The sequence below is a fragment of the Primulina tabacum genome, chromosome 11 (assembly GCF_025594145.1).
Source record: "Primulina tabacum isolate GXHZ01 chromosome 11, ASM2559414v2, whole genome shotgun sequence".
NCBI classification, from domain to species: Eukaryota; Viridiplantae; Streptophyta; class Magnoliopsida; order Lamiales; family Gesneriaceae; genus Primulina; species Primulina tabacum.
In genome coordinates, this window is record NC_134560.1 from 18,237,958 (window position 1) to 18,262,658 (window position 24,701).

The 24,701-nt window shown below is 39.6% G+C and overlaps 1 non-coding gene across 1 annotated transcript; it reads left to right on the top strand.

Annotated features, from left to right (window-relative positions):
* Positions 1 to 3,513: 3,513 nt before the first annotated feature.
* On the top strand, positions 3,514 to 3,619 carry LOC142519979 (small nucleolar RNA R71). The gene has a single exon (XR_012813862.1). It is a non-coding gene; the product is annotated as a small nucleolar RNA R71 (small nucleolar RNA).
* Positions 3,620 to 24,701: the final 21,082 nt, after the last annotated feature.

Below are 24,701 nucleotides of genomic sequence, written 5' to 3' on the forward strand. Positions count from 1 at the left end.
GGCAGTCGTGCTCGGGCGGTAGAATTTCACCGCCCGAGCGCCGAACCTTTTGTATGTTACTCTTCCGAGGGTGCTTCTCGCGCCCGGGCGGCCATGTTCTCTGGAATTCAGCTACTCACATCATCTCTTGCACCCGAGCGGTAAAATTCTACCGCTCAGGCGCCAGTCTTTCTGCCCATTCTTGCACATTCTGCTCCAATTTCAGTTTTCCGGTCATTTTTCCTGCAAATTCACCACGCCCAATTGAGACATGATCACATGCATATGCTTACTCTAAAACGAACAAAATGTAAATGAAATGTACGCATGCACAATGCAAACACACACAAAACTAATGCAGTAAAACACGTAAAAACCATACCTATCAACCCCCTCATACTAACATTTTGCTTGCCCTTAAGCAAAATAGGTTACATACCACATCCAAGACAAGAAACAAACACAAAGTGAAAGTATTAAAACAATTAAACTAATGGCGAAACAGCAAACTGACATTTCATGCCTCAGCTGGTTTTTGAACTACATCCAATTAGTCCATCACAACACTTATTAACACCCCTTTCAAAACACCCCAACACATTTTTATTTTGCCAAAAGGTGTGGTCGTGTGTGTGTGTCGTGGATTTTTCTAACTTGTGCTTCAGATAGTTTTCTTTGCAAATCATGTGGGTCGCCGAATCAACAATTCAACGCAATTTTCTCTCTCCTGAGTTTTGTTTCTATCGGGACCAACCAGTAAACACATAAAGTGGTAAGAGTTTCATAGTTGAACAACAAAATTTATGGAGTCAATAGCCATAAGTGCTCAAGTGGTTCGGAAAGATTGGGAGTACGTAGATCATTTTCACTATACGCTTGTCAGAAATTTTATCTGACATTCCTCAACGCCTTATATCTCCATCTTTTTAGCTTTGGGATAGGACTCTCCCACACCTTATATCCCCTTTTTTCTCACCCATTTTTTAAGTGCATAGTTTTCTCGTGCGTACTCCCTACGATTGGAATAAAGGGTATGTTTATTTATATGGCATAGAGATGAATTTTTAGGTCCTATGCACGATTGAGATGAAGGATATTTGAGGTATACTTTTGATACAACTGGTCAGTCACTTATTTCAACAGAAATTCATTCAAGTTCTACTTGCATCTCATGTTTTTCCAGTTTCCCTCACAGATTATTTTGAACTTAACTGTCATTCACACCACTACCAAAATCCATTATATGTGCAAAAACTTACAATTCACCGGGGGATTCATAACAAGTGATAAGACTAAGCAACATGCAGTGCATTTAGACCAAAATCATCATTGGCTACCAATTTACTTGTTTCACCATCAACTGACACACATGCACGACACAAACGAAACGACCCCCTCATACTAAGTGTGTGCAATGTCCCCATTGCACAAAAGACCAAATAACACATAAACACGAATGCAGACACAGAAAAAGTGCAAAATAAAAGCTAGACTGAAACAACAGGAAGAAATAAACATAACGCAACTTCGGATTGAGTCATCTTTGAGGTTGCACAAGGGGTGAATATTTTCTTCCATCAAGATTTTGTGCATGCAGATTGATGGACTTATTCCCTTGATGTCCGCCACCTTCCAGGCAAATGCCTTTTTGTGCGCTTTGAGAACGTGCAACAATTTTTCCTCCATAGCATCTGTCAAAGCTGCAGAAATAATGACAGGTAATGTGTTATTCTCACCTGGATATATGTACTTTAGGTGTGGAGGCAATGGCTTGAGCTCAAGCGTCGGCGGTTCCTCGATGCTTGACTTTGGAGGAGTCAAATCTCTTCGCTCTCCTAAATCCTCTAGTCTCATTCTCATTGGCTTTCTCCATGGATGGTTGACATTAAAGTATGCCACTAAAGCTTTGTCTTCGTCCAAGTCTTCCTCCTTCAATTCAGTTGTGAGAGTGGCTTCCATTGGGTCTTTCATGGCAGCCTGCACAAAATTACACACTAGGAATCCACAGCATCAATTCTAAAACAGTTATTAGTGTGCAGTGTATGCTTGAGAGCATTAAAGACATCAAAAGTAATTTCTTCCTCGCCCACTCGCAATCTCAACTTCCCTTCTTGAACATTATTCAGGGCCTTGCCAGTCACAAGGAATGGTCTCCCCAGAATTAAGGGCATCTCCACATCTTCCTCCATGTCAAGTACCACAAAATCTACAGGAAATATGAATTTGTCCACCTTTACCAAGACGTCCTCTATGACTTCTCGCGGGTATTTGAAAGATCTGTCTGCTAGTTGCAAGGACATCCTTGTTGGCTTAGGTTCTCCTAATCCGAGTTTCCTGAATACAGATAACGGCATAAGATTTATACTCGCACCAAGATCACACAAAGCTTTATGAAATACAATGTCACCAATCACGCAAGGAATAGAAAAACTCCATGGGTCCTTCAGTTTCGATGGGATCTTGTTTTGTATCAATGCAGAGCAGTTCTCAGTCAGATTAACGTCATGTGATCCTCCAATTTTCTTTTGTTAGCTAAGATGTCCTTCAGAAATTTGGCGTAACTAGGCATTTGTGTCAAAGCATACCTCAACAAACTTACCGAATTGTGCATCTAATTTTGCCTTTTTTAATGCTGCAGGTAAAGGTGGAGGGATAAAAATTTTAGATTGTCCAGTGGGTGCTGGTGTTGAGTTGGAAGACTTACCTTTTGATCACTCAGTCTGTTCATCCTGTGCTTGAGTTTTTTCTGTCTCTCTAGCATCTAAGATCTTTCCACTCTTCAACTCAATGGCCTTCACTTGCTCTTTTGGATTGGTCTCTGTGTTACTTGGCAAGGTGCCCGGCTCTCTACTTGCTATCATCTTTGCTAACAATCCAATCTGATTCTCTAGCCCCTTTATTGATGCATCTTTGTTTTGGAGTCTAGTTTCGGTAGATGAGATGAACTTAGACATCATCTGCTCCAAATTGGAATTTTCTTCTCTAGGAGGGTCAGATCAATACATCGGTTGTTTTCCATATTGTTGTCCTCCTTGTGGTCGATTCTGACTGTTTTGACCACCCCATGAGGAGTTGGGATGTTGCCTCCATCCAGGATTGTATGTGTTCGAATAAGGGTAATTCCTTAGACGATTTTGGACTCCCACTTGATTCACTGGTGCCCCTTCTTGCACATAAAAGGGATTTCCATCTTGACAGCCCTTAACATAGTGTTCTCCTCTGCATTTTTCACAAAATATCTCTTGAAGACGCACAGCCGTGCCACCCATATTCAACCCGTCCAACTTCCGGTTCAAAACATCAAGCTGTGTTGTGATAGCAGACAGGTCAGTTACCTAGTGGACTCCTGCACTTCTCCACTGGTTGTTTCTTTCAGATTGAGTATGATAGCTGCTAGCAGCCATCTCTTCCAACAACTCATATCCTTCCTCAGCAGTTTTTCGCAACAGGTTCCCACAAGCAGTAGCATCTATCATAGTACGATTAGGAGTAAGCAAGCCATAATAAAAGATTTAAGCGACTAACCTAAGTGGCAATTCATGATGAGGACATCTTCGTAATAGATCTTTGAAGCGCTCCCATGCCTCATATAAAGACTCCTGCTCGAATTGAGCCAATGTGGTGATGTCTGCCCGTAGCTTCATGGTCTTAGATGGAGGAAAGTATTTGATGAGAAACGCCTTAGCCATATCTTCCCATGTGGTGATCGAACCTACAAGCAAACAATTTAACCATGCTTTAGCTTTATCATGTAAGGAGAAAGGAAATAAACGAAATCTAATAGCATCATCAGAAACTCCATTAAATTTAGAAGTATCGCAAATTTCAAGAAAATCTGCGATGTGCATGTTTTGGTCATCTACTGCAGATCCTCCAAACTGGACTGTATTCTGAATCATCTGAATTATAGCTGGCTTGATTTGGAAGTGATTTGCTCGCACAATAGGCCTCACAATGCTGGGGCGTGCACCATCCAAAGAAGGTTGGGCATACTCTAGCATTGGTATGCGGCGTGGCATCTCAACATGTCTATCTTCATGATGTTCCTCCTCATGCTCGTGCTCGTGTCTCTCCATCACTTCCTTCAGTCTCTGTTGCTGTCTTCTCCTGCGGAAAGTTCTTTCAATTTCAGGGTCGAACTGCTCAAACTCCACGTCAAGTGACTTTGGCATGCACTGGAAGAGATCTCTGTAATAGAATATGGAGTGTTAATTTAAAAAAAATGAAACAATGCTAAAGAAAATAACTAGAAATAAAATTATGAATTAACAGTCCCCGGCAACGACGCCAAAAACTTGATAGAGCAAAACTTGCACTGTGGAATCCTTAATAAAAATATGGTTTTGTATGCTCAAAAATTAATCGCAAGTGCACGATGTCAAGTAATAGTATAATGTACGTGAGTACGAGTATCGTTCCACTGAAGATTGTAGTTGACAATTTTTATTTTTAGTTATCAAATTTTTAGCAACGAAATTTGAATGATTGTTTTATTACTACTAACATTAAATAAATATGCAATTAAATAGATTCGGGAATTAAATAATGAGATATGATATCTAGGATGGTTGATTTAAAATTCAATGAGAAATGAATTTGTTGGGAATTTCGGTTCACCTATCACTCGTTACTTAATTAATTCGTTCGATAGTGATTGTATGCTTCCGACAGGATTTTCTATTCAATGACTATCGGCGCGTATCCAATTTCATATAGCTATGTAAATTGTAGATCCACAAACTATGCTACTCGTTCCTATCACAAGCTATTCTCTCGAACTCACTCGCAATATAAAAACGTTGTTAAAGTTAGCTACGCTCTAACAACTTAATGAAAAACAGTAGCACATTCAAGAACAAAGCAACAATCGAAATATAAATTAATTAAATCAAAGTTTGGTTTAGGCTCCCCTTAAATCCCAACAAGTATTTTGGTTTAGCTACTAGAATTCATGGTAGAAATAAACACAACAATATTTAAATGATAAAAACTAGATCAGAAATACTATTCGTGACGAAAGTGTGAGGAACGACGCCCGGAAAATCTTCGAATCTCCAACTCCAAGCGCAAACTCCTCTCCATGGCTTGTGGTGGCTGATGAATTATGTCTGAATAATCGAAAAAACGTCCAAAATCCCCTTCCATGTCACCCACCTCCAGCAAATAAGGTAAGGAATCGGCCAAGAAATCTTTCCAAAAATAGGTGGCACTCGGGCAGTCGAATATTACCACTCGAGCGCCACACATTCTGTAATTTTGCTTTGAAAAAATGCGACAGTCGCGCTCAGGCGGTAGAATTTTACCACGCCAGCGCCGAACCTTCTGTATGTTACTCTTCGGAGGGTACTTCTCGCGCCCGGGCGGTAAAGTATTACCGCCCGAGCGCCATGTTCTCTGGAATTCAGCTACTCACATCATCTCTCGCGCCCGAATAGTAAAATTCTACCGCTCGGGTGCCAGTCTTTCTGCCCATTCTTGCACATTCTGCTCCGATTTCAGTTTTCCGGTCATTTTTCCTACAAATTCACCATGCCCAATTGAGACATGATCACATGCATATGCTTACTCTAAAACGAACAAAATGTAAATGAAATGTACGCACGCACAATGCAAACACACACAAAACTAATGCAGTAAAACACGTAAAAAAATACCTCACGTACTTAAAACACCGCCTACCAGTCCTTAAACCACTCATTCCTTCCATCAAAGACCCACAAAAACAGCCGCAAGAGCTGCTGGAATTTTCCAGCAGCTCCCCTTCGAACCCTAATCGCATACTTTCCATAATTACACTCCTTGCCTTCAACCAGGGGGTCCGGCCACAAACCAACCTCCCCTTGATGACCCTACAACCCTACTGGACCCGCTAGACTCACGGCCATAGCCCCATGCAAGCTGCACTAAGCCTATGACCGCTAGACACCAAAGGAGCACTACCGCAACCAATTCTTCACTCACCAATCGATCGCGCTTGGGGGTTTGTTCCAGCAGGTGTCGAGCCCCTCCAGGCCCTGTCTCAGACCCACCAAGATCCAGTCCATGGCACGGATGAGTACTTGCAATGCTGGTCTGACCCTTGCACGTAATCTCCCCAAAAGCGAGCCAAAAATTGGACACCACTCTCGATCTACATCATGCTTCAACCAACACCGAATCCAGCCTTATTTCCTCTATACCATGACATGTTTCGGACCTTAGCACCAGAAAACGACAGCCGCCTTGAAGATCAACATGAAAATCATGAGAATCATGCACAGAAAGATCGAGTTTTCATGTCAAACTATTCGCAAAATGTTAGTACATGATAGTTCTGATGAATGCTCGTGCAAACACACATATGACAACATAAAAGTGGCGTGAATGATGAGAAAAGAAGATACATTGTGTGCCTTGACTTGTAGATGCTCGAAGACTCGAAGAAATGCGCGTCGGAGAGGCACCGGAGAGCGGAAAAACGATCTTGCTTGAAAGAAAATGGAGAAATAATGGCTGCTAAAAGGAGGGGTGGATGGCTGCTCGTGTAGGGTTAGGTTTAGGTTAGATTAGTGTGTTAATTAATTAATAATCAAAAATGCTAATGGGCCCTAACTATATTTTAAAAAGTTTAAAAAAAGGTCTTGAGTCCACTAAGCTTAAAAAGCCCATCAAGCCCAAAAACACTCCCAAAAAATATATCGTTTTGGTAAGTTTTTGAAAATATCGCCCGTACCCTCGAAAAGTCTCCCGATTCGATAAAATTTGCGTACCGGATAAAAATAAAACCCTGCAGGTAAAAATATCCAATAAAGCCATTTTTTGAAAAATACACTTAAAAATACTCTATATTGATTAATAAAAATTAATCCCTTCATAAAATAATTTTTTCTGATAAATCTTCGGTCTCCTTTCCTCGTTCGAGACCGAAATTCATATAGAAATCCTAATGCATGAACTTTTAAAATATCATGAACTAAATCCCTGTCATGCAATCATTATGTATTAAATGCATAAAAATAATTAAACATGTATGTTGGAACTTTTCAAGTTCGCAATCTTGATTTTGATGTTAACAAAACTTGTTATTTTGTTACTTATAATCTACCTTAGTTCAGACAGCTAAAATTGAAATAATTAGTTTACGAAGCCACAACTGAAGCTAATGGAGATGCCAACTGATTGAACCAACTGATCGCTGAAACTGAATAAATCAAACTTGATAATCAACAAGCAGTTCAGTTTACTGTCCAGCTGATAGGTGATTCAGCAGGAGAACCTCAGAAGCCTGGCCAGCCGATGATATTCCAACTAACGAAGAGCCCAGCTGACCATTTCAACTGAAGGAGTGAAATCAGTTCAACTGACGAGTCAACTGATTTCACTAGCCCAACTGAAGATCAGTCAAGCTGATCAGTTCGAAGCATCAGACAGAATCATTCAGTTGCAGATCAAGACTAGCTTATTCAAGTGGATTCCAGCTGTGCGTGAAGGTACAAAGCCATTGTTCAGTGAAAGGACAATAATGGACGTTGCATCAGAGCATTAAAGACAAAACGCTCCAGAAGGGCAGTCGAAAAGTCGAGACACAAAGTCCAAGGAGCCGATTCAAATGCAACAGATATATTTATGTATTTCTCTGTACGATCAAACCTTCCTCCTATAAATAAGAGGATAACTGAAGACTCAATAGAGACACAGACAACAGAGAGAGTGTGATAAAATAAAGGCCACGCTTAGTTGCTCATCAGCTTTCAAGAAGCAATCAGCCCAGAGGGATACCAAAGATATATCAGCTTAGTTTAGAAGCTATTTTCCCTCAGTTTGTGAGAACATCCTTTGTTCAGTTCTCACACACACACACGCACACTCTCACTACCACTCAAATACGGTCTTGCACAAAGACGTTAAACTTATGTATGTAGTCTTTGACACATAGACGTTAAAGAAGTGTTGGCTGGAAGGTGCTGCCTTCAGTCGTAGCTAGGAGTTCAGTTTAGGAAGTAGTGTAACTTCTAGCTGAGTGGGTTTGTACAAGTGTTTGTATAAATCAAAGTCTTCTAGTGGATCATACCCGTGGAGGTAGAAGGGGTGACATAGGAGTAGTTGAAGTCTCCGAACATCCATAAACATATCTTGTGTATTTAACTGTTTAACTGCTGTTTTCAAACTGTTTGGATCAGTTAGAGTATTCGTCGGTTCAGTTGTCACCATAACTGAATTGATGAATGCAAAAACTAATCTACCTTTTTTCAGTTATTCAGTTTACATGAGTTAAAATGTTTTCTAATATAACAGTCTTTTTCACGAAGGATTAATTCGAGTCTCTTCCGCTTGGTTTTAAACCAAACTCGATTTAATTCATGGATTTTAATATTCTTAAAACACGAGCTATTGCAGCTCATTGGAAAATATAGTGTTTGAAATGTCTTCAAAGGCACTAGCACACTCGATCCTTCAATGTATTTCAAATAAACCCTAGATTGCATGCATTTAGGTTACGTAACTTAAATTTCCAGGACCTTACACATGTAGTACTGCTGTAAAACACACGATTTAAAATAAGAGGATTCCAATACTGGAAAAAAAATAATGTAGTTAAAAATATTCCAAAACTCCTGTCGAACCACCCACAAAAAAAAATGGCAGAGTATGAAAATATCCATGATCTCTCTTGATTCATAAACTTGATGTGCGGAAAATAAGGTCCTCGGGTAAGCGTGCTGATCGAACAAAACTTGCACTGTAAAACTCTTAATAAAAATTAATAATATTCAAGCTCGAAATAATCGCAAGTACAAGATGTCAAGTAATAATATAGTATACAAGAGTACGAGTATCGTTCTTCTAGAGACTGTATTTCGCAATTGTTATTCTCAATTATTAAACCTTTAGCAACGATAATTTGGATGAATGTTTACTACTATGATGATTAAATAAAAACTCAACAAAAATATTCACAAATTAAATGATGAAATAAACAAACTAAAATGGTTGATTAAAGATTCAATGAGAATTGAATTTGTTGGGAATCGCGGTTCACCTACCCCTCGCTAATCTACTTAATTCGTTCGACAATAATCTACGCTTTTGATAGGATTTCATATCCAATTGAACACGCCCTCTTGAGCTATGCCAAACTAATTAAACGCAGTGAAGTAATTAAATTTCTTTAATTATTTATCAAAGGTGAATTGCATGTCGTTCTATGAAATCCCCTAGCTTTCGACCTACTGGACTATGACTATCGACGTGTATCCGACTTCATATTTCTATGTAAATTGTAAATCCATGGATTATGCTACTCGTTCCTATCACGGGCTATTCTCTCGAACTTACTCACCATATGAAATCGTTATTAAAGTTAGCTACACTTCAACAACGCAATAAAAATAATAACACAATCAAGAATAAATCAAAAGTTGATAGATGTATTAACTAAACCCGGTTTCGGGGTAAGATCCCCTTAAATCCCAACAAATAATGAAAGTTAGCTACTGAAGTCATGTTCAAACTAAGAAAAACAATATTTAAACAAGAGAAATTAAATTAGAGATACTAGACGTGACGAAAACGCAAAGAACGTTGCTCGAAAATCTTGAAATCTTCAACTACAAGCTTTCTCCAAGCCTTTTCTCTCTTCCCCACTTTGTGGTTGCTGAAAAAGTCTGAATTTTTGTCCCTAGGGTTCCTTTTGCAGCCACCCAACATCCAAGTTGAATACAATCCAATAAGGAAAATTTCCTTGTTTGCTAGCGCTGGGGCGGTCAAGAATTACTGCCCTAGCGCGAGGTCTTTTGTAATTTCTTCTCATGTATCTCGCATTGGGGCGGTGAAGAATTACCGCCCTAGCGCGAGGTCTTCTGTAATTTGTAATGCCCGATATTATATCCTTTTAATCCGAGATTAGTGATTGATGAATCGATGTGATTATGAAAGGACAACTCCTAGAAAGACTTGGGAAAAACATATGATTGTGTGTGTGGAGTCCAGCAGACCTCATGCACATGCGCGGAGATGAGGCGCGCATATGCGCGAGCAGCAAATGCCGAGGCAGAAGACCTCGCGCATATGCGCGAGACGAGGCGCGCATATGCGCGAGCATGTGAAATGTCCGAGTGCCAAGACAGAGAGTATCGCGCATATGCGCGAGCCGATGAGTCTCCAAGCGCTGAGACAGTAGGTCTCGCGCATATGCGCGAGCATTGGACGCGCATATGCGCGAGACGTGCTGAATGAAAAATGAGCCACATGTCTTGCCATGCATGTTAAGGGATAAAAAAATTCTTCATTTCCTTCAGAACTTGCAGCCAAGGAAACCGAGAAGCCTCCATAGAAATTCTCAAGTTCTTCATTTAGAATTTGATGGTGTAAGATCCGACCGTCCAATTTTCAATCCGAGTTTAGTTTCGTGCTTCTCTTGTCAAGAGCTTCAAAAGTATGTAAGTTTTATTACTTTCCTGCATGGTTCGAAAATCTGGTGTTAGAGAAATCATAATTTGATTGATATTATGTGTTCTTGAGATTATGGTAAGCCTATAATCGAAATCAGACCGAAGAATGGACATTGTATGCAATTGTTATCATTTTTCAGCCTATATTTGAATGAGATTGTACAGATTTTGAATGGTGGGTTGAAATTGTTATTGACTATGAGTAGTGATTTGTATCTGTTGAGGTTTGAGTTGCCGGATATATTGATTGCGCAGTTATACCGTCGAATTTTGACTAGATTGAGTACTGATCATACTATTTATTGTTTTGAGTTGTATGTTGATATTGTACTTCCCAAAAATGTCATTCCAAATTTGGTATTGAAGGCTTCGAAGAACGAACAAAGCCAGATTTATATTTGATTTCGTCAACCAAGAACTACGAAAATAAAGGTATAAATCAATGTTAAACCGGGAGAGATAACTCGAGTAAGAGATAACTTGAGTTTCCCAAAACCACATAATATATTGTTATTGCTTTGATGTGTTTGCAATTCTTGAGATTGATATGCTTAGTCTATTGAGTTATAGCAAAGCATGTATTATGAGTCTTTGGCAGATGTGCCAAGTCACTGGACGTTTGGTTTATATCGATGTGCTTAGGAGAAGATCGACTCCTATTGTAGAGATCAAATATAGTGTACCGAAGTCCGGGAATAAGCACATATCACCATCTAGAAGGGAGGAGTAGATGAGAGACTTGTTACGTTCTTATTCACACTGGGATCCCTAGATAAGAGTCGATTCAAAGAGTAAGAGTTAAAGAGTTTGATTTACAGCTTTGTATCGATTTATGTTTTCGCAGATTACGATGCATATTGTGTTACAAATGTTATATGCTTTTGTATATGCTTGTATGAAATGCATGTATACATTGTTTATACTGGAAATATGTTTCTCACCGGAGTTATCCGGCTATTGTTGTGTTTGTATGTGTGCATGACAAAAGGTGGGACAGGATCAGGGTCGAGAAGAACACGATAGATCGAGATTAGAATGGTGATCCGGGCTTAGAAGTAGAGCCGTTGTTCAACACATGAAATGTAGTTGATAAACACCAGTTTGTTATGACTTTATTTTGAACAAGTTGTGTATCTTTGATCATGTTGTAGATATTGAACTTGATCTTGTAAATTGAATAAGATGGAACATAACTTGTTTTCGTATTTTGAACATTTGTGTATTTAGTGTTCAACAGTTAAAAAAAATTTCGACCTAGTTTATTTAATTGATCCATTTAATCCCAATGATGATTGAAAAGATGGAGTTAGCGTCCGGGTCCCTGCACCAGGTGGTATTAGAGCTATACGTTCCTTAGACTGAGATAGAAGAGAGTGAGCTGGGTACATTGAGTTTTTATTTCGTTTTTTTGTGGTGCTAGCATGTTTTACTGTTTTAGAAAATACATGTTTACCTGATTATCTGATTTGATTGGAAACGTGTATTATTGAAGAATGAATCAGAACCGATTCTTGATCAGAGATATGATGATCAGAAGAGGACTGAGACAGATTTGGTAGATTTGATTACTAATCATTTTGATAATCAGATATGACTACTCGAAGAGTCCCAGAACAGGATAGTACTTCAAATAATCCAATGGATGTTATAGCGACACCCATGGAAACATTATTGAAGAGATTTCAGTCATTCAAACCGTCGACTTTGAAAGACACTGAGAATTCTATCGATTGCGAGAGCTGGCTTGATGATATTGAGATGTTATTTGAATCACTTGACTATGCAAGCATAGAGTCAGACTGATTGGGCATCAGTTACACGAGGTTGCAAAAAGCTGGTGGCTCACAACCAAGAGAGCTTTGGAGCATCGAGGTACGATTATTACTTGGAAGATCTTTAAAGCTAAATTTTATCAACGATTCTTCCCAGTATCGTACAGAAAGGACAATGGTGCAGAGTTTGCCAACTTGAAATAGGGTCATATGAATATTGAAGAATACTTGGCTAAATTCTCTACCTTGCTACTATTTGCTCCTCATATTGTTGATAATGATGAAGCCATGGCTGATCAGTTCATCAATGGATTGAATCCAGATATTTTTACAATCATAAATACAGGGTGACCAAATAATTTTGATCATGCCTTGAACAGAGCAAAAGGAACTGAAGCGGGCTTATTACGGCAGCTAGGAACTTCGTATGTCGCTCCAACATAGAAACAGCAACAAACTTCAGCCCAATTCCACCAACCACCTCCCAGATTTAATAGTGGTGGTAGTAGTAGTGGGAAGAAAGATAATCTGAAAGCCCAAGGGAAACAGTTTAAGAAGTCTGGTAGTAGTTCATCTAGCTCCAGTGGCCCATGACAGACCGGTTCTGGCCAGAGTTATACAGGGGTCTATTGTAGAACATGTGGAGGAAGACACCTAACAGAGCAATGCCAAGGAGTGATTAATTGTTGCAATATCTATCGACAGCTGGGACATTTTGCCAGAGTCTGTCCACAGCGAGGTTCTCAACAATCCCAGGTAGAAAAATCATCTGGATCAGTGGCTCAGGCTGATAGATGATCATCTGCTGTTCACTCTTTCCAGCCACCCACTACTCAGTCACAGCCGAGGCCAGGAGGAAGCCAGACTGTTAGCCAGACTCCGAGACAGCGGGCCAGAGTGTTTGCATTGACTGAGGAACAGGCCCAGGAAGCACCTAATGATGTGGTTGCAGGTAACTGTTCTCTTTGTGGTTACTGTACTTATGTGTTGATAGATACAGGTGCATCTTATACTTTTATCTCTGAGGGATTTGCATTGATACATGATTTTCCTGTCGAGTCATTATCTGCTGTAGTATCTGTCTCTTCACCTTTGGGAAGAGGTCTTATATCAGTAAAGTCTGTTAGACATTGTATGCTGCAGTATGATGGTAATGAGATAGAATTAGATTGTATTGCACTCAGTTTGTCTGATTTTGACTGCATTATTGGTATTGATATGCTGACCAAGTACAGAGCTACCGTAGATTGTTTCCAGAAAATTGTAAGATTCAGACCTGAGATGGCTGATGAATGGAAATTTTACGGTAAGGGTTCCAGAGCTCGAATTCCTTTGATATATGTGTTGTCTATGACTCGATTATTACAGAAAAGAGCAGAGGAATTCCTTGTGTATTCAGTAGATGTACTGAAATCGATCCCTTCATTGGCAGATTTGCCAGTGGTATGTGAGTTTGTTGACGTCTTTCCAGATGAAATTCCGGGTTTGCCTCCAGTCCGAGAAATAGACTTTAGCATTGAATTGATACCTGGTACAGTACCTATTTCTAAAACTCCATACAGAATGGCATCAATTGAATTGAAAGAATTGAAAGATCAGCTAGAGGATTTACTAGCCAAGGGTTACATTAGACCGAGTGTTTCTCCTTGGGGCGCTCCAGTACTGTTTGTCAGAAAGAAAGACGATTTAATGAGACTCTGCATTGATTATCGGCAATTGAACAAGGCTACGATAAAGAATAAATATCCTTTGCCTCGTATTAATGATCTATTTGATCAATTGCAGGGCTCTTCTGTTTATCCCAAGATCGATCTGAGATCTGGATATCATCAGTTGAGAGTCAGAGATTCTGATATATTGAAAACAGCTTTCAGAACCAGGTATGGCCACTATGAATTTATAGTCATGCCGTTTGGTTTAACAAATGCTCCAACTGTATTTATGGGTTTGATGAACCGTATATTTCAAAAATATCTTGATGACTTTGTGATTGTATTTATTGATGATATTTTGATTTATTCAAAGAATCTGATTGATCATGCTGAGCATTTTAGAATTGTATTGAGAACTCTGAGAGCTGAGAAACTATATGCAAAGCTATCGAAATGTGAGTTTTGGCTGAAACAAGTCGTATTTCTGGGACACATTATATTTGGATATGGTATTTCTGTTAATCCTAGCAAAGTTGAGGCTGTGATCAGTTGGCCTAGACCGACATCTGTGCCAGAGATACGCAGTTTTATGGGTTTGGCATGCTACTATCGTCGATTCATTAAATATTTCTCCAGTATTGCTAAGCCGATTACTTAGCTGACCCAGAAAAATGCCCATTTTGTTTGGTCAGAGGCGTGTGAATCCAGTTTTCTGGAGTTGAAAAAAAGACTAACCAGTGCTCCGATGTTGACTATTCCGTCAGGTACTGGTGATTTTGTTGTTTATTGTGATGCTTCTCACAGAGGACTAGGTTTTGTTTTGATGCAGCGAGGATATGTTATTGCTTATGCCTTCAGACAATTAAAACCACATGAGACTCGCTACCGGATTCATGATCTTGAATTGTCAGCCCTCGTATTTGCATTGAAGATCTGGCGACACTATCTATATGGTGAGAAGTTTGAAATCTATTCTGATCATAAGAGTTTGAAATATCAATTTTCACAGTCAGAACTGAATATGAGGCAACATAGATGGCTTGATTTATTGAAAGATTTTGATTGTGAAATCAAATACTATCCAGGGAAATCAAATGCAGCAGCTGATGCACTGATTCGAAAGGTATGTTCTTTATCCCTATCGATGATTGGTGCTTCGAATTTGATTGAAGATTGTTGTCTTTCTGGACTAGTATTTGAGACAGATTATCAACCTCTGAGACTGTGTACCATTCAAGTTGAACCAGAGCTGATTTTAAGAATCAAAGAAACACAGAAAATCGATCAGAATATCAGAATTCGATTATGATGGTCAGATCAGGGCATCAATCAGAATATCAGATTCGTGATAATGTGTTATATGTGAATAATCGACTTGTTGTGCCAGATGTTTCAGACTTGAGACAACAGATTTTGATAGAAGCTCACTGTAGTCATTTTAGTATTCATCCTAGTGGCAAAAAAATGTACAATGATATGAAGAAACAGTTTTGGTGGAAACAGATGAAATCAGATATTGCAGATTTTGTATCCAGATGTTTGAATTGCCAACAAGTGAAAGCAGAAAGGAAGAAACCAAGAGGTCTGTTGCATAGCTTATCTATTCCAGAATGGAAATGGGATCACATTTCCATGGATTTTGTTACGAAACTATCACGATCCTCCCAAGGTTGTGATGCGATTTGGGTTGTTATTGACAGATTGACCAATTCAGCGTGTTTTATTCCTTACAGAATGACGTACAGACACGACCAGATGGCGGAAATTTATGTCAGAGAAGTGGTCAGATTGCATGGCGTGCCAAAGTCCATTGTATTAGATCTTGATCCTCGATTTACTTCACACTTTTGGCACAGTTTGCAACAAGCTCTAGGTACGAAATTACATTTGAGTACTGCATATCATCCTCAGACAGACGGACAATCAGAAAGGACTATCCAGACATTGGAGGATATGCTTAGAGCTGTAGTGCTAGATTTTGGCACTAGTTGGCAAGATTCCTTACCACTTTGTGAATTTTCATACAACAACAGCTATCAGACGAGTATAGAGATGGCTCCGTTTGAAACGTTGTACGGCAGGAAGTTTAGATCCCCTCTCTATTGGGATGAGATATCCGAGGTACCTGAACTTGAACCTGATATGATTCGAGATATGACTGAGAAAGTAAAGCTGATCCGGCAGAGAATGAAGACATCTCAGGATAGACATGCCAAATATGCAAATATTCGACGTCGACCTCTAGAGTTTGAGCAAGGAGACAGAGTATTTTTGAAGATTTCTCCTTTCATAGGCATTGTCAGATTTGGCAAACGAGGGAAGTTGTCTCCACATTATATTGGTGCTTATGAGATTCTTGAGAAGATAGGTGATTGTGCCTATCGACTCGTTATTTCTCCTTCTCTATCTGGGATACATGACGTCTTTCATTTGTCTATGCTGCGAAAATATCTTCCCAATGCTTCTCATGTTCTTCAGCCTGATGAGGCCGAACTCGATGAAACTCTGATTTATTTTGAGAAACCAATTCAGATTCTAGATCGTAAAGAAAAGTAGCTCAGAACGAAGACTATTCCACTAGTGAAAGTTCAGTGGAGTCGTCATGTCATTGAAGAAGCTACCTGGGAGACTGAATCAGACATGAGACAGAAATATCCAGAGTTGTTTCACTAATGTGAGTTTCTTATTCAGCTTATGTTATATATTCTTATCTTATGTGATTTGATTGCCTGCGATTTCGAGGACAAAATCATGTCTTAGAGGGGGAGAATTGTAATGCCCGAGATTATATCCTTTTAATCCGAGATTAATGACTGATGAATCGATGTTATTATGAAAGGACAACTCCTAGAAAGACTTGTGAAAAACATATGATTGTGTGTGTGGAGTCCAGCAGACCTCGCGCACATGTGCGGAGATGAGGCGCGCATATGCGCGAGCAGCAAATGCCGAGGCAGAAGACTTCGTGCATATGCGCGATTCGAGGCGCGCATATGCGCGAGCATGTGAAATGTCCGAGTGCCGAGACAGAGAATCACGCGCATATGCGCGAGACGAGGCGCGCATATGCGCGAGCCGATGAGTCTACAAGCGCTGAGACAGTAGATCTCGCGCATATGCGCGAGCATTGGACGCGCATATGCGCGAGACGTGCTGAATGAAAAATGAGCCATATGTATTGCCATGCATGTTAAGGGATAAACAAATTCTTCATTTCCTTCAGCACTTGCAGCCAAGGAAACCGAGAAGCCTCCATAGAAATTCTCAAGTTCTTCATTTTAGAATTTGATGGTGCAAGATCCGGCAGTCCGATTTTCAATCCGAGTTTAGTTCAGTGCTTCTCTTGTCAAGAGCTTCAAAAGGATGTAAGTTTTATTACTTTCCTGCATGGTTCAAAAATATGGTGTTAGAGAAATCATAATTTGATTGATATTATGTGTTCTTGAGATTATGGTAAGCCTATAATCGAAATTAGACTGAAGAATGGACAGTGTATGCAATTGTTATCATTTTCCAGCCTATATTTGAATGAGATTGTACATATTTTGAATGGTGGGTTGAAATTGTTATTGACTATGAGTTGTGATTTGTATCTGTTGAGGTTTGAGTTGCCGGATATATTGATTGCGCAGTTATGCCGTCGAAGTTTGACTAGATTGAGTACTGATCATACTATTTATTGTTTTGAGTGGAATGTTGATATTGTACTTCCCAAAAATGTCATTCCAGATTTGGTATTGAAGGCTTCGAAGAACGAACAAAGCCAGATTTATATTTGATTTCGTCAACCAAGAACTACGAAAATAAAGGTATAAATCAATGTTAAACCGGGAGAGATAACTCGAGTAAGAGATAACTTGAGTTTCCCAAAACCACATAATATATTGTTATTGCTTTGATGTGTTTGCAATTCTTGAGATTGATATGCTTAGTCTATTGAGTTATAGCAAATCATGTATTATGAGTCTTTGGCAGATGTGCCAAGTCACTGGACGTTTGGTTTATATCGATGTGCTTAGGAGAAGATCGACTCCTATTGTAGAGATTCGATATAGTGTACCGAAGTCCGGGAATAAGAACGTATCACCATCTAGAAGGGAGGAGTAGATGGGAGACTTGTTACGTTCTTATTCACACCGAGATCCCTAGATAAGAGTCGATTCAAAGAGTAAGAGTTAAAGAGTTTGATTTACAGCTTTGTATCGATTTATGTTTTCGCAGATTACGATGAATATTGTGTTACAAATGTTATATGCTTTTGTATATGCTTGTATGAAATGCATGTATACATTGTTTATACTGGAAATATGTTTCTCATTGGAGTTATCCGGCTGTTGTTGTGTTTGTATGTGTGCATGACAAAAGGTGGGACAGGATCAGGGTCGAGAAGAACAAGATAGATCGAGATTAGAATGGTGATCCGGGCTTAGAAGTAGAGCCGTTGTTCAACACATGAAATGTAGTTGATAAACACTAGTTTGTTATGACTTTATTTTGAACAAGTTTTGTATCTTTGATCATGTTGTAGATATTGAACTTGATCTTGTAAATTGAATAAGATGGAACATAAATTGTTGTCGTATTTTGAACATTTGTGTATCAAGTGTTCAACAGTTAAAAAAAATTTCGACCTAGTTATTTAATTGATCCATTTAATCCCAATGATGATTGAAAAGATGGAGTTAGCGTCCGGGTCCCCACATAATTTCTTCTCATGTATCTCGCGCTGGGGCGGTCAAGATTTACCGCCCTAGCACGAGGTCTTTTGTTGAGCCCGTGCTTCTTCAGCCTCTCGCGCTGGGGCGATTAATAAATACCGCCCTAGCGCGAGGTGTTCTGTAAGAACCGTGTATCGTATTATCGTAAATCCTATGTTGATTATCGATAATTTATGAAATTGTCGTGTGATTATGTATATGAGGTATATCATGACAATGGAAAATGAGAATATAAGTGTTAATAATGAAATATCGTACTAGATATAGATTAATTAACAGAATTGTAGTTGTAAGAACTCGAGTGGGGAAGCCGGACGCCAATACAATACAAAACTAACATTCTGTACTGAATGTGTGGCGCCCGAGCGGTAGAAAATGACCGCCCGAGCGCCAGTGTAGAATAAAAATGTGCTCGGACAGAACTCTCCGCACCCGAGCGGTAGTTTTTGACCGCCTGAGCACGGTGCAAGTGCACTCAGGGGCAGAACATCTCGCGCTCGGGCGCGAGAATTCTACCGCCCGAGTGCGGTGTAAGTCACTCGGGGACAGAATGTCTCGCGCTCGGGCGCGAGAATTCTACCGCCCGAGCGCGAGAGCGGTGGAGATAAGAATGAGTCTTTTGATTCATTTCTTCTTCATTTCTCATTCAGCAACTTCGAGGGGTCAGTGGGAAATTGATTTCTTTCGTCCGAATCGATTTCGAAACGCTGTCTAAACGCGAAACATATTATTGATTCGGAATCTTCGCGTTGAGAGCTTCCTGTTGAGGTAAATTTCTTCTAGTTTCAGCAGCTCTAAATATCAAAGTGCTGGAATAGCATGTATTTGAAGTCGAGATTCTTATATGTAGTAGAATAACCGACAATAAACTCATATTCGAAGTCGGAATTGTATTATGTTATGAATTGGATTTGATATGAATATTCAAAGTTTCAAAATATATTTGAAACTCATATTATTGATTTTGGATCATGTTATTGATTGAAATGAATATGTTATTGATGTAGATAGATTATTATACTGATATCTTCAAGCTCCATCAACTGGAACGAAGAATTGAGGTATGTTGCGACCGGGTAACATACGACATGTATCTGTATTATATGATATATGTTGGATTGGTTTGATTGATTGGAATGAGAATACATGTCTACATGCCTTATTTGTTGAGTTATGTGGCATACATGACATTGTGATTTTAATATCGATGTATAAAATAAATATTTTGTTAACACACATCGTTTGATGCATACATCGATACATGACATGCACGTTGAGCTATGATCCTTAGATACCCTGATATGATTTGATTTGATTCTGGGGTTTGTGAACACAATGCTATGTTTGGTATTACATGACCCTTAAAGCATAGACATTAGTGGCCCCGATGATTGATTGAGATTTGGAATTTGATGGCGCTTTGTCGACGCTATCATACGAGTATCCCTTATTGAGGCCGGTGTGCCAGCTCGAGCATTGATTTGATAGCGATTCGTTTAATTCTGACATGTGCTCAGTGGATGGGCATTTGACCTGATACCTCCACGACATACATGCATTGCATACCATATATTATTGTTTATATACTTATGGTATATATGATGGTTGTAACATACGGAGCTTTGTTCACCCCCAAGGGGGCTGTTGTTGTATTTGTGTGTGGACAATGGCAGGTACTCCAGGATATCAGGAGGCCGGAGAGGGTACTTCTAGAGGGAGTCACAGTTTGGGCTGAGGTTTTATGTTTTGTTCCCAGTATATATATGTATCTATATACTGGGGCATGTTCCGAGGATATGAGTTATTTGTATATGATTGGTTTTGATTATGTGTGGGCGAGTTTTATGATATGAGATAAAATACTATTTTTAGTATTCAAATTATAGAAGAAATATTTCGGGCTCATTGTAAAGAAAATTTAAACTCGTTTTTCGCTGTAATTAATTAACCCTAATCAGATTGTGTTGTAATAACGATTAAGAGCTAAGGGCCCCACACAGAGTGGTATCAGAGCATAGCTGGGAATGCTCAATTGAGTCTTGTGTACACGTGAATAGGCACAAATGAATTGTGCATATGTGTTTGATTTATTTGTATTACTTGCTCCTACTTGATTTAGTTTGAGTAAGTTATTGATGAGATTGATGATATGAGATGATGATGTGGAATTGATATTGATTTGTGATATTCATCCCTTGATTTGTAGATGGATCACACAAATGAAACTGCGAGTAGCAGTACTGAGAGGATAGTTGGGCAATTTGAAGGATTGTCCATGATATAGTGATGGCTCGATTCCAGGATCTGAAACCACCGAGGTTCTTTGGCACTGAGAGTGCAGAAAGAGCAGAGGTTTGGTTAAAGGATATCGAGCATTTGTTTAATATTGTTGAATATTCCAAGGCTCGGAGACTGAAACTTGCTCTCTATAAGTTGAAAGACCTAGCAAAATCTTGGTGGGAAGCCGCTGAGATTGGATTGAAAGAAGCCGGGATTGAAGTCACATGTGATGTCTTCAAGGCCCAGTTTTTGGAGCAGTATTCCCCTCCTTCCTATTATACTGCTCGGGAGAAATGAATTTAATAGTCTGCAGCAGGGAACGATGACTGTTGCAGAGTATGCTTCGAAGTTTCTACTTTGCTGAAATATGCACCTCATGTATTGCATCCTGCTTTATATACTTTTGTTGTTTCTAGATTGCCTACCAACTACGCAGAGGCGGTTGAACGAGCCAAGGCAGCCGAGGCTGGACTCAGGCGAGGAGGTCCACAGTATACTCCTCCACCACCAGTGTCAGTTCAGCAGCCTACATTGCGCCCGAGAGGTAAAAAGTTCAAGAAAACTGGTACTGTTTCTTCGTCTTCTTCGAGTTCGAGTGGATCCCAGAGAGGGAGTCCTATGATTGCTCCTTATTGTAGTCATTGCGGGGGTAAACATACTATCGAGCAGTGTCGAGGTATGTTTGGCACTTGTTATCAGTGTGGGCAGGAAGTCCATTTCTCTCGAGTATGTCCGAACAGGGGTACGACATCTTCTCAACCCCAGCCAGGATTTAGAACTGACCCCAGCATGGTGAGACTTGCTGTTCCTGTTCCATCTTTTCAGCAGTCGAGTGTCCCACGATATCGAGGACCAGGTGGTCAGACTGCTCAAGTTCCTCCTCAAGTAAGAGTGTATGCTATGATGGAGGATCAGGCGAAGGAAGCTCCTGGTGGTGTGATTGCAGGTATTTGCATGCTTTGCGATTATCCTGCACGTATTTTATTTGATACAGGAGCATCTCATTCATTCATATCTCATGCATTTGTTGCATCTAACGGTATTGAGTGTACCCCATTGTATGATACATTATCGATAGCCACGCCAGCAGGAAATATTATTTTGTCTGAGTAAGTTGTGCATAATTTTGTATTGATATATGAGGATAATGTGATATTCTTGAATTTGATTGTCCTTCCAATGCACAACTTTGATTGTATTGTTAGCATGGATATCTTGACGACAAATCGAGCTACTGTTGATTGTTTTCATGGAGTGGTTCGATTTCGACCGATTGATGGACCCAAGTGGAATTTTTATGGCAAGGGTTCTCAAGCCAAAATTCCATTGGTATCCTCTTTGGAAATGTCTCGACTTTTGACTAGCGGAGATGAGGGTTATCTTATCTACGCTATTGATGTCTCTAAGAAGGAGCCTTCTTTATCTGAGATTCCTGTTGCAAAAGAGTTTCTAGATATATTTCCCGATGAGATTCCTGATTTTCCTCCTCATCGAGAAGTTGATTTTAGTATTGATCTTGTACCGAGAACTGCGCCAATTTCTAAAGCTCCCTATCGCATGGCACCATTGGAATTGAAAGAATTGAAAGAACAATTACATGATCTTCTCGATAAGGGATATATTCGACCGAGTGTATCACCTTGGGGAGCTCCAGTTTTATTTGTTCGAAAGAAATATGATACTATGCGAATGTGTATCGATTATAGGCAATTGAATTGGGCTACTGTGAAAAACAAGTACCCACTTCCCCGTATTGATGACTTATTTGATCAGCTTCAGGGTACTTCTGTTTACTCTAAGATTGATCTTCGTTATGGGTATCATCATGTAGAACCCGTAACTTAGACTACGTATAAGCCATGCATAATTCTAGTATTTAAATTAAAATGATTTTATTGCATGAGTATTTAAATTTAATTATTTTCCGTAGCAGTTTAAATTTTTAGCATTTCAGTTAATTCAGTGAGGCCGGACTGGTGTTGGAGTTTTGAGATAAAATTTAAGATTCAGAAAACATTTCCAGAATTTATTTTAGCTAGCAAGTAAGTTAATTTAAGTTAAAAGGAGGTTCAAGGAATTATTTAAGCAACTTGAGGTGAGTAGGAAATAAGTTCATTTAAGTTCCATAATTAAGGGGTTAATGCACTAAATTATTTAAAGGATAGGTAAGGCTTAAAAGGTTTAAAAATTTACTAAATAAACAACATTTTCCCCTTCATTTTATTGCTAATTTCCGGCCCTTAGATGATTAAGCAACATTTCTATGCCAACTCACCCTTTGACCAATTCCTTGTCACTCCTTAACATGATAATCTTATCAACCTTAATTAATTAATTAATAACCAACATCCTAGCCTTGTATACATGTAGCAATCGGCCATCTTCACCCAAAAAACACCCCAAAAAATCATATTTGATATCAAACCAAAATTCAAATTTCAAATAGGAGACTTGGTCTTGCATGTTTCCCCTTATATTGCAACCTTTCCCTCACTCCCCTAACCACCATTTCTCCCCCCTCTCCACCAAAATCTGAGAGCCATTTCAGAGTAGGAAATTGTGAGTTTCATAGCTAGAAACAAGAGGGAAAAATCGAGTAGAAGCAAGGTAGCAAAAGCGCTCCATCTCCTCCGCGCCGAGTCGTCTTATTCATTCGTTTTTCTTTAAAAACGAACCAGGTATTGGTTCGATTCCAGGCTCCCCAAGGCTGCTCCTAGGCATGTACTAGGACATGTTAGGGACATATTTGTCCATTGGTTCGAGTCCCATGCTAGCCGAAATCAAGGAATGACAGCAACACCCCATTTTGGCCACTTGAGTTTTCGAAAGTTTCTGTTTTGCTGTCAACAAGGGAATGGATCTGATCTTGGCTGCCATGAGGGCTATAGCCATGGTTAGAACATCTTCGTAGCATGTCTAAGACGTGACTAAGTCTCCCTTTTGGAGGCTTGGTCCATGGTGAATCGGTTCTTAATTAAAAACGCAAGAACAACCCCATCACCCCTTCGGCTTCTCATTTTGACAGCATGTGTTGTTTCGATTTTGTGGAATGGTGTGAATCTTGGTTGGCCTATGGCCCTTAGCCACGGTTCATACCATACCCATAGATGTCTAGATTGTGCCATGGTCAATCAAATTGCCACTGGAACGACACGAGACAGCAAACGAAGCACAACACCACACACGCATGCAATGGTGTTCTCGGTTGGAACTTTCGGGTTACTTCTGGAATGGTGCAAATGGTTGCTGGTATAGGGCCCTTAGCCATTGTTCAAATCTTTCCTTGGGATTTTGGTAAGAGCCTCTGATTGGTGGTTCAAGCCCCAATGGCCTGTAGTCTCGAAAACGACATAAGGAAATGCAAGCATGCTGCTGTATTTTGTGGACAGCAAGTGATGCGTTGGTTCAGTGGCTCGTTCAAGTTCTCGGTTGGCTTTTAGCCTATGGCCTTGGACTGGACAATGCCTCATTGAGTTAGGAAGGTCATGTTTTTGGCTGTTTGTGATTCGGATCATTTTTGAGGTCGTATGAGAATTTACGATGCGATGTGCCAAATTGACTCTCGAAAGAGCGTTTCATGTTTTGGCCTCCATTCACATAGATTTCGGCCCTCACTATTTTAGGAGCATTATTTCATCATTTTAAGCGTATTTTAATCATGACTACTTGATGGTTCGATGTTGGTTCGGGTTGGCACGGAGTCATGATTATATACGAAGTCGTTAGGCGCAATTGTCTCAGTTTTCGGATTTAATTGCATAGTTGGTCAAGTAAAAGCTATTGCATATTTTTCATGGCATATTTAGGTTACAGCGAGCCTGGGAGCGATCCAATCCAATCAGTAAAATTATTACAGGATATTTAATTATG